General features: G+C 40.7%; 1 long non-coding RNA gene across 1 annotated transcript; it reads left to right on the top strand.

Moving 5' to 3' along the window:
* The first annotated feature begins 341 nt into the window (after positions 1–341).
* On the top strand, positions 342–8494 carry LOC118998585 (uncharacterized). The gene is made up of 3 exons (XR_005068898.1): positions 342–352; positions 3245–3248; positions 8417–8494. It is a non-coding gene; the product is annotated as an uncharacterized LOC118998585 (long non-coding RNA).
* Positions 8495–11629: the final 3135 nt, after the last annotated feature.

An 11629-nucleotide genomic window follows, 5' to 3' on the forward strand; every position in this document is an offset into this window, starting at 1 on the left:
ATAAATATCTATAGACATTTCAGAGTTTTATGAGCTATTTCAAAGCTGCCTGAGAGGAGATTCAGGGCATGTTCATGCAACTGTTGGTGAAATCTCACTAATTACATCTTTTCACTGAGAGCTGGTCAGGTCAGGCCCTGGTGCAGCCAGCGGAAAGCAGCTGACCCAATTTCACCACCTCGGGGAACTCAGCGAGAAGACGGAGGCATTCTTGGCAAACAGTGTTTACTGTTACAGTCAGATCGTCGAATGGTTTTGATGCATTTTACTGCTCCCACAGTCCTGCTGGTCATGGATTTGATGCTGTTTGTATGTGTGCCTGTATTCCCACCCCCACGCCAATCTACAGCAGGTTTGGTTGAAAAGGGTCACATTATCTAGTTGGAAGTTTCTTCGGCAGGTAGAATTGTAGGCACGCCATTAAGCACTTCACAAATCACTACAAGACTTCTTTACTATAAATATAAGGAATAAAAAACAATTGCAGGACTAAATCCCTTTGCTTCTTTGCTCTTTTCGAACTTTAAGGTAAAAACAACTGAGTTACCTTCAGTGCCTCGGCCAGTTATCTAAATGTGCATATGGATCCCATGAAAATGTGTAAAACAATGGAGGCCTTTGATGGGGGTATTTTTTCTAAATGTCTCCCTCTTCCCCAGGCTCATTCAGTCATTTCTTTCAAAATTGTTTTTTTAATTACAGTTTACATTCAATATTATTTTGTGTTGGTTTCAGATGTACAGCATAGTGTTTAGATAATCATATACTTCACAAAGTGTTCCCTCCCATTCCAGTATCCACCTGGCATCATACAGAGTTATTACGATATTATTATGTTCCCTATGCTGCACTTTACATCCTGGTGACTATTTTATGACTACCAATCTGCACTTCTTAATTCCTTCACCTTTTTTGTCCAGCCCCCCCCCCTCCCACTTCCTTTGGGCACCCATCAGTCTGTTTCAGTTCAGCATTTCCCTAGGGCAGCGTCCTCCACTGCATTCTCTCCTCTTTGGAGCTTAACTGGAACAAGGTCAGCATGCCCATCTCTGCTTTGGCTCAGAGGAATCTTCCCAAATGATTCTTTTCTGTTCTGTTGCCATCTAGGTCAGGGGGCAAGTTTTCCCTTCTCATCCTCAAACACAGCCTTGGTATCCAAATTCCCCACCTTCAATTCTGGAGGAATAAAAATGCCCAGGACTCTCACATGACTATCCTTGGTTGCCGAAAGCCCTTTTTATCTTCTTCACTTTGAGGACTTCAGGGAGTTTTCCTTTTCCAATTTAAATTTGTCTTTTTCCCACTGTTCTCCCTCCCCCCTTCTTCTGTCTAGTCTTTAAATGGAAAGGATTTATGCATAGGTTTCTTTCAGTCCCCCTCTCAGGCTAGCACCTTCTTTGAGTATTGTTTCTCCTTCTGTTTCCGCTAGAAGGAAGAAAAAAAATGGCCTTGAGCAATGCCGGGGAAGCAGAGGGTTATAGAACCTACCCACAGATTTAGATTTCAAGATACAAATCTGCCACAGTGCAGATTTTCCTCAGATTTTCCTGTCAGTTTTAAAGTGACTTTCAAACGGACTGTGAAGGAAGCCTTCAGCAACTCTTTGTCTGAAAATGCTTTCCATGATCTCACCATGATGCCATCCTTTTCTTAATCTGTAGCATATCTCAATTTCCTGGGACTGGGATGAACAAAGTTTGGAAACATCCGGAGAAGGGCTTTAGGGCTCCTTGATTTTTCCTTGGGAATAGGGCAAACACTGCTCTTTCTTGCCTTCAGTCAGTTTCTGTGGCTGGCCCTTCTTCGACTGCGTACCAGTTTCCCGGGACTTCGTATGAAAATATAGGCTACATCTCTTCTCTGGACAGAGGTCCTATATCAGCAAGGGGCTTTTAAAATTGCTAATGAGGAAGGAAGTACTTCAGTAGAAGAATGACAGGGCGGAGGGATTCTGAATCAGAGTCAGCCAGAGAGTACTGCTATGAGAAGTGCGCTTGGGCCTGAGGGGCTCAAATCCAGCCCACCCTCTGAGAGATGCTACATCACCCTGAAGAGGGGGTGTTTATTTTTATTTTTTCATTTTTTTCTTGAAATTCATCTGCCCAGAGAAGTAGTTTTTATTTTATTTTATCTTTTGCACTTTGCACAAAGGCACTATATATACTAGCAGTGACCCTGAGCACTGCAGGATTAAGTTTTGCTAGACATTTTGAGGTCAATGTTATAAGTTGGGTCCTCCTGTGGAGTCCAGAATGAACTGACTTGACAAATAATGAAATATCATGGATGCCATGTACCAACTAGGATGAATTTGACCACAGTTTCTACTGAAACAAGAATATAGTGTGAGTTATTTTCAGGTGACTCTGCCATATGTGAGGAAATGAAAGACATCAGAAGATTGTAACTGGAGACCAAAAGTGATGTCTCCAGACCCTCGGCCTGGAATGGCATCCTCAATTCTGATTGATGTCACTTCCACCAAAGAATAGTTACCATACCAGTTGAAGCTCCTGGACTGAACTAAAGGTTTAGTTGTCTCTGGGTCTTGTAACTCCATTCAAGCTCCTGGGCATGGGCTGCTCTGATACAACACCCTTGGTACAACTCGTTGGCTAAGACCTCATCAACCACAAAAGAAAAATTACTAAATGATTTGAAAAAAGATTATTTCAAAGTTTGGAAAGAGAGAAATCATTTAATATCTCACTGAGCTTAAATGGTCAGGTCTTTGAAATCAGCATATTAACATGATGGTGATGATAAATCTTTTCTTCTAAAAATGCCTTTTCGGCACAAACTGAGCGGCCACTTCACGAACAATTGGGCAGCCAAATAATTGGAAATATTTCAGAAGAGCAAATGAAGCAAAAGAGATCATGGAAAGCTGGAAATATATGGATGCAATTTTGAGCCTAAATGAACATGCAGCACCATATACAAAATAATCACTGAGATGTGAAAATGGATGTGGATCCCTTTGATTTGAATCAACAGGGTGTGAAGGGCTCTTATTATTAAAGGAAAACCTCGATGCCACCTCGTCTTTGTCAGGACCCAGACATCCAAGGTCCCAGTTTTGGAGATGCAAAAACCCATCTCTAAGCTGCATCCACTCTGGAGGCCTGAAATGAGTACCCTTTGGCTGACTCTAACTTAGAAGGCCTCCTTCCTGTCATTCTTTTCCTGAAAAATTTTACTTCCCATTAGCAAATTTAAAAGCCCCTTGGCCAATACAGAGAAGAGAGGTGGCCTATATTTTCACACTACTTCATAATATGAATAGATGCACATGGAGAAGCAGAGATAAGACAGGGTCAGAGAGTGCTTTCTGGCTTCCCATCTGCTCTTCTGCCTGTGGATGTCATGAAATACCTCTGTAGCCTTTTAAAAAAAACATTTTCCCTTACTTATCCATGAGTTTCTCAACTTAGGAATGCTAGTTCAGATACTTGCACACAGAGAGTTTTTCTTAAGTGTAATACGATAAACAGAAGTTGCTTTTTATTGTTACGGGCATTGCTTTCACAGATAGTTAGTAAATGCATATGCTGTGCAGAGGACTGTCCAGACATTGGGGAAATGGTGGTGAAAAAGATAAGTAAGATCCCGGCCCTCATGTAGTGTCCAGTCTAGACCAGTTATTCTCAAACTCTAATGTAATTAGAGCCTAAGATTTATTAAGCTATGTGAGACTCTTATTTACCCTTATATCAAATAATTCCATTCTTTGGTGCTTTTTAAAAATATTTGATATCTATAATTTGTGTTTTCCTTATTTGTGTCTGTTAGTTTTGTTTTGATGTTATTTTATTGTGGAGGTAGATATGAGGCCTTCAACATTGTTAGAATTGTGTGTAAAGTAAGAGTAAATAGTTCATTGATGTGGGTCTAAAAATTTCACTTTTCTGGAGACATCACAATGTATATTGCCTTTAAAGAAGTCACAATAAAAGGTTATGCACTTATTCCAACGCATTTGGGAGGTATGTATCACTGAGAAATTTCAAGCAGGCTAGTACCACATCTAATGAACAGGAAATTGAATATTAGCAAATATTCATTCCCTTCTCTCTCCCAGTTGGGGTGAAGTATATTTCGCTACTTTGCTGACTCTGGGTTTGTCAGTGTGATTTGCTTTGGTCAATGAAATTTGAGCAGATGTAATGCAAGCAGAGGCTTTGCATGTGCATGTAAATCTTGTCTTCTTACACTCTGTGATTGTGCAGAAAAGACCATGCCCCAGACATTTACTGCTCCTTCACCCTGGACTCGAGATTGAAACATGTGTAACAGACACAAACCTGACTTGAATCCTGGAGCCAAGCCTCCTAACTCTCAGCCTGAAGCACAAATACCCCAGGTGGTCTGCCACCCTCAAGTGAGAAAAATACATGCCTGCTTCCATAGTCATTGAGTTTTAGATAGTTTACTACAGATTATTGCAGTAATGGATGTCTACTACACTGTAAATTCAGAGGGGCAAACAATAGATTATTGTGGTGGACAGAATAATGCCATCCCAAAGATGTCCATGTCTTAATGCCTGGAAACATGCCTGAAAACTTAATCCTCACAGAGCAGAAAGAGGCTTTGTGCATGAGATTGACTTAAGGATCTTGAGTTGGGGAGGTTATCTTGGCAAGCAATAAGGGTGGGCTCCAGATGCTATGAAAGGAGAACTTTTAGAGAGAAAGCAGCATTGATGACACCTTGATTTTCGTTCTGTAAAATCTATTTTGGATTTCTGACCTCTAGAACATAAGATGATAAATTTGTTTAAGCCACTGTCATGGTAATTTGTTACAGCAGCAACATATTAAGAGCAAATGAAAAATTACCTTTTCTCTTACTGTTAAAGGAAAATATTTCTATTGAAAACTTAGAATAATATACTATGAAATTATCCTACTAATATGTTTAAGGAATATCATTTTCTTAAGTCAGTTCCCACAGTGTACTTCCATTAACTTTTCATTGAATATGATTAAAGAATCAAGATGGTGATATCATTTTTAAAGTAGATTGTTGTATTATGGGAGAATGAATATGTAATGGACAATAAATACTTTAAAAATTGTTTTTCCTTTATGTGGTGATGTTGGGGTAAAATTTGTCCATATTAATAAAATGTTAAAATTATACAGCACTTTATAAGGACTACAAATTTGTTACTTTCAATTAGTACAAGTAACTAAAATGACATTAATCTAGAGGTAGTAGATGTTCCTACTTCTTTTTTTAAAGAATATTTTATTGATTATGCTATTATAGTTGTCTCATTTTTTTCTCCTCTTTATTCCCCTCTGTCCTGCACCCCACCTCCCACCAGCATTTGCTCCTCTGAGTTCATGTCCATGGGTTGTGTATATAAGTTCTTTGGCTTCTACATTTCCGATACTATTCTTAACCTCCCCCTGTCTATTTTGTATCTACCATTTATGCTTCTTATTTCCTGTATATTTCCCTCCATCCTCTCCCCTCCTCTCCCTACCAGTAACACTCCATGTGATCTCTATTTCTGTGAATCTGTTCCTATTCTAGTTGTTTGCTTAGTTTGTTTTTGTTTTTGCTTTTTAGGTTTAGTTGTTGATAGTTGTGAGTTTCCTGTCATTTTACTGTTTGTATTCTTTTAAATATATTTTATTGATCATGCTATTACAGTTGTCCCATTTTACCCCTTTATTCCCCTCCACTCTATAACACCCCCTCCCACCCTCACTGCCTCCCCTACCTTGGGTCACACATGTAAGTTCTTTGGCTTCTACATTTCCTATACTATTCTTAACCTCTCTCTATTTTCTACTTACCATTTACCATATGCTAGTTATTCCCTGTACCTTCTTCCACATTCCCCATCTCCCCTTTCCCACTGAAAAAACTCCATGTGATCTCCATTTCTGCCATTCTGTTCCTGTTCTAGTTGTTTGCTTAGTTTGTTTTTTTTAGGTTGGTAGTTGATAGTTGTGTGTTTGTTGTCATTTTACTGTGCATATTTTTGATCATCTACTTTTTCTTAGATAAGTCCCTTTAACATTTTATGTAATAAGGGCTTGGTGGCTCCTTGAATTTGACCTTATCTGGGAAGCACTTTATCTGCCCTTCCATTCTAAATGATAGATTTGTTGGATAGAGTAATCTTAGATGTAGGTCCTTGCCTTTCATGACTTCAAATACTTCTTTCCAGCCCCTTCTTGCCTTCAAGCTTTCTTTTGAGAAATCAGCTGATAGTCTTATGGGAACTCCTTTGCAGGTAACAGTCTCCTTTTCTTTCACTGATTTTAAGACTCTCTTCTGCCCTGGCTGGTGTAGCTCGGTCGATTGAGCGCGAGCCTGTGAACCACACCATCGCCGTTCGATTCCCAGTCAGGGCACGTGCCTGGGTTGCAGGCCAGTTCCCAGCAGGGGACTCATGAGAGGCAACCATACATTGATGTTTCTCTCCTTCTCTCCTTCCCTTCCTCTCTAAAGATAAATAAATAAATAAATTTTAAAAACCACTTTCTTCTTCTCTTTAAACTGGGTAATGTAATTATGATGTGCCTTGGTGTGTGCTTCCTTGGATCCAACTTCTTTGGGTCTCTCTGAGCTTCCTGGATTTCCTGGAAGTCTATTTTCTTTACCAGACTGGGGGAAGTTCTCCTTCATTATTTTTTCAAATAAGTTTTCAATGTCTTGGTCTTCCTCTTCTCTTTCTGGTACCCCTATGATTCAGATGTTGGAATGTTTAAAATTGTCCTGGAGGTTCCTAAGCCTTTCCTCATTTTTTAAAAATTCTTATTTCTTCATTCTGTTCTGCTTGAATGCTTATTTATTTCTTCCTTCTGTTCTAAATTATATGTTTGATTTCCTTCCCTTCACTGTTAGTTCCTGTATATTTTCCTTTATTTCACTTTTCATAGCCTTTACTTTTTCCTCTATTTTGTGACCATACTCAACCAATCCTGTGAGCATCCTCATTACCAGTGTTTTGAGCTGTGCATCTGATAGGTTGACTATCTCTTCATCACTTACTTTTATTTCTTGAGTTTTGATTTGTTCTTTCATCTGGGCCATATTTTTTTGTCTTGGAGCACTTGCTTCATTATAAGGGGCAGAGCCTTAGGTATACACCAGGGTTGATAGTTGCTACATTGTGGCACTATATGTGGGGGAGGGGTCAGAGAGAAAACAATGCCACTTGCTTGGCTCTAGGCCAGCTTTCAGTCACTTCCCCCACTACCCATGAGCAAATTGGACTCCCCTGGTGCTGATTCCCAGGTGACTGGGTTTGTGTACATTCTAGGACCTTGTGCGTTTCTTCTGCCACTGCAACCTGCACGAGTTTTTTTCAGTCAGGGGTTTTGAGGCTTTATTTCCCTCTGATGGAACCCTGGGTTTCAGACTCTGTCTCGCTGCCCAGTTGTTCCTCCTGGTTTATCCACACACGAATGTGGGACTGCCCAGTCCACCAGCCCCCCCCTCACTTGCCTGGTCCTCCAGCTGCCACCTTGCCAGGCATCTTCTCTGTGTAGCTGCCCATTTCTGACCCTCCTACCAGTCTGAGTGAATGTTTCTTCTTTAACACCTTGGTTGTCAGATTTCTATACAGTTCAATTTTCTGGCAGTTCTGGCTGTATCTTGTTTTTTATATTTGTTGTTGTCCTTCTTTTGGTTGGGTGAAGAGGCAAAGTGTATCTAACCTATGCCTCTATCTTAGCCAGAAGGGTGAAGTTCCTACCTCTTGATGCTTGAAAAATATACCTGCTTATACCTTATACAGAAATTTGTGTTCAGCAAACACAAAAGGGGTTTGGAGTTAAGTACTCTGTGTTTCAAAAAAATCTTTTAAAAACTACTATATATAATTATGCAAATATACATTAAACTATGAGGTAGTTTCTCATCTTTGGGAGATTATATACTCTTACTTAGATTTTAAAATTATTACCATTTTGCTATATTCACTTCATGTGTTTTAAAAATTTTTTGCCATGAAAAATTCTGACATTGAAGTACAGCGCAGCAGGCCTTTTCTCACATGGGCCAGTTTCAGCTGCCACCAACTCATGCCAGGTTGTTTTGCCAATATTACCTCCCACTCTCCCCATCCCCACTGGTTTATTTAAAAGTAAATCTCAAATGTATACATATATATACTTAAACAATTATTTCAGTCTACATTGTAAAATGATAAAGGAATTTATTTTTTAACAATGTAACCACAGTGAAAGCATCACACCTAATGAAACTAACAATTTTTAAATATGTTCACAGAACCAGTTCAGATTATGTACAATCTGTATTTTTAACAAATTCTGCAGATTTCCTGCTCTTGTATGGTTGAGAGTGCTGCTACTTTATAATGTGATATTATGGAGGTGTAAGGGAAGGTTTTGGAGACTATAGATCACAGGTGGCAAACACAAGGCCCAAGGGCTGAATCCGACCCTCCACCTCATTTTATCTGGCCCAGCACCGTGTTTCTACCGGGAAGCAGTGCTGAACTCCTTGCCTCTAGTTAAGGAGTAATTACATTTATACAGTCCTAAAATTATGTTCAGCCCTTTGAAGGTAACCATGAGGCTGATGTGGCCCCCAGTGAAGATGAGTTTGATACCCCTGCTGTAGATGCTCAAACTTAGTTAGTTCTTTGAAGTGTTTCACATGTGTATATTGAATGTTTGTTGATATTTAATTACTAAGTGCTTATCAGATATTACAGGGGGTTAGAGGACAGGTGAGAAGCGTGGTTTCTGATCTCCAGGAGATTACAAGCTGGCACAAAGCAAGGAAGAGAACATACTTTGAGACTGGAGATGACCATGGGTGTACTTTGGGTGGGGACCCTGAGGCAGAACATACATTTTTGCCAGAGGTGGATGAAGTGTGACATCCTGGATAGGTAAATTCAGCCTGTAGGATTCAGAGACTAGTGAGAGCCAGTCAGTGGGTTAGGAACCCAGGCTGTGAAGTGGCAGTGTGAAAAATTCCAGTGGAGAGACTAGAATAGAGATATAGTGGGTATATGCATTACACATTTTAGGTGTATATCTACTGCCAAGCCAGGAAGTGATCTCAGAGTGGGCTGGAAGTGGGATCCTTGATTGGAAAGAAACTACTGAAGGGATACCTTCTGTTGATGAAGTATTTCTGACTTGCTATTTGGTTACTTCTGCTTTTTAGAGGGGACACAGAAGGAAGCTATAGTCAAGATCACCTGCTTTGTCTGTTCTCCTTCAGGCTCCACTCCTCACTGTGCCAGGCTGCCTGTCTCAGGCAATAAATTGTGCCTATGTGAGAAGTGCACTCTGGAAAAAGAAGAGACAGGGAAGGGGCATCCAAAGAGCACTACTTCATTTACTGTGGCAGTTTCTGGACAAGCTCCTGGCTACTGAACCAAGGTCATAGGAGATTGCTGGAGAGACAGGATCAGAACCCAGAACCTCCAATTCAGGACCTCATGGGACTTCAGTTTGTTTCTTTCTAAATATAACATTGAAGTAATTACTGCTCCAATGTGCCACTAAGATGAATGATGAAAAGCTAATAATTGTTTTCCTTCTCTTTAAAAGAAACACACCACACTCAGACACCCATTTACAGATATTTTCAGTTAAAATGTCACATAATATTTGTTATATCAGCAGGAGAATGGAAATTGAGTTGGCAGTGAAGCATTGCAGGACCAACTGTTACCTTGGAAACTGTAGTAAGCAATCATAATTACAATTAGCAAGACTTGCACAAAGTGTACATAAATATTCGCATGCTAGAGATGAGTGTCACATTCACCAGCCAGTGGAGTAAACTGTGGGACTGTTTTCTTTCTCTTTAACATGCCCTTGTAGAGATTTAGGTTCTGTTAAGAGATATCACAGCATCTTGGAATTTAGGAGAATATATTTCCTTATGTGCTGGTTTTGGGGCCTATAACATAATGATATTTGACATATAGTGGATTACACAGAAGCTACAACTGACTCTTAGTAGAAGTTTGACCAGTCTAAACAAAGGCTCATCTTGGAAGAAAATAAGGCAATTGTAAATAATAAATGGGGCGATAGCACAATTACAGGGTGCTCTAGGGAAAAATGCTGCAACACAGAAGGAATGATTAAAATGTGATTTAATCATTCACTGTAACTTGACTCTAGTTTTCTTCTTTATGGCTGTGGAAGTGTCTTCTTTGATTCAGACTTCCCTGTCACGTCTCAAAACAAGTTAGGAGGAAGAGCGAGTGATAGAATTGTTTTCACTTGGACGCACTAGAAGTGCCCTGTCCTCTGTGAATTCTTCCATGAACAAGGGAGAAAAGGCAGTTAAATCAGGAGTGTGTGTGAGTCTATTTCTGTACACTTGTGGGGACAAAGCCTTGAAAGTAACTATATCCTAGTAGCAAAACCATTGTTATATTCAGGGCCAAAGGGCATGCCCAAAACTCTTTTCTCCTGTGCACAGTAGAGTTTTCTGTTCAGCTTGTCTGAGCATGTTGGCTGCCTGGGGCTTTCTGGATAAACACATGTTGTGAGTGGTTGCCATGATATGAGGGGCAACACAGGGAAGAAATGTTGACATGCTTCCTTTGAGAGCAGAGATCTGGACCTGAGTTTGAAAGAAGTCTGCTAAATGAATAAAAGCAAGTGACCTTGGCATAAACACAAACATAATTGCAAGAATTCATACTTCAGACAGCAGGGTTTGTATGGAGATTGGGGTGGAAGTGAGGACCGTGGGTGCCTGGAAAACCACCCTCATGTCAAATCCTGCGTGTGTGCTTCCCACTGGAACCCTGTTCTCTTCGCAACTAAGGTTGAGTCATACCTCGTGTCCCCTCCAACCCAAGACTTATGAACTCACGCCTGCCATCTGGATGATTCTGCTCCTTAGGACAGGTGGTGTCTGCTGGAACAAAAGGCAGTCATAGTGCTGTGCTGTTTCTTCCTGGGCTCCCCACTCCTCAGTCACTAAAGGCTGCCTGTCTCAGAGAACAAAAGGTGAATGGCCTCGCACAGGGTCCCGGCAGTCACAAGCATGTTACAAACCTGACAAGTGAAGTGTGTTAGATTCCCTGCATCATGAGTCAATGCAAAGTAGGGTAAGAAACTTGTTTCAGCCAAAACAAGAATTTCCCACCTCAAGCAGAGTGGTTGATCGCTTATTTGAAGCCCAACACTGTGCTAGGCTCCTTATAACAGACAAAAGAAGGATGTCAAGATTTCTTCCTTTGAAAGAAGTTATGATCTAATTAGGAAGAAGGGGTTAGGACACTTAAACAATTGGTAAAGTAAATGGTACCTACTGACTGTTGTGAAAGTGTTGAACCTCACAGGATTCAACAAGGAAAGGGATAAGGGCTGAGACTGTTAGGGAAGACTGCAAGGTGGTGGCACTTGGGAATGGCCTTGTACTTCAGTGTAACTTGGAGAGGCCACAGTGTTTGTGTGTGTGGAGGGGGAGAGCAGGTGGGCAGGTGGGAGGAAGCCTGTTTGGGGAAAGAGCTAAGGGAGCTAGAGCAGAGCTAGTGACTGCCAAGACTTGGATGATTTACTGGTCCATGTGAGTGAGGCCCCAGATGGTTTCTCTGGCTTTGACTGCTCTCTAACTCCCTTCCTCCTGTTGGAAAACCCCACCCAGAGGATCTACCAGT

This window comes from Sturnira hondurensis, unplaced genomic scaffold (assembly GCF_014824575.4).
Source record: "Sturnira hondurensis isolate 20B ecotype Veracruz unplaced genomic scaffold, ASM1482457v3 Scaffold0014384, whole genome shotgun sequence".
Lineage (NCBI taxonomy): Eukaryota > Metazoa > Chordata > Mammalia > Chiroptera > Phyllostomidae > Sturnira > Sturnira hondurensis.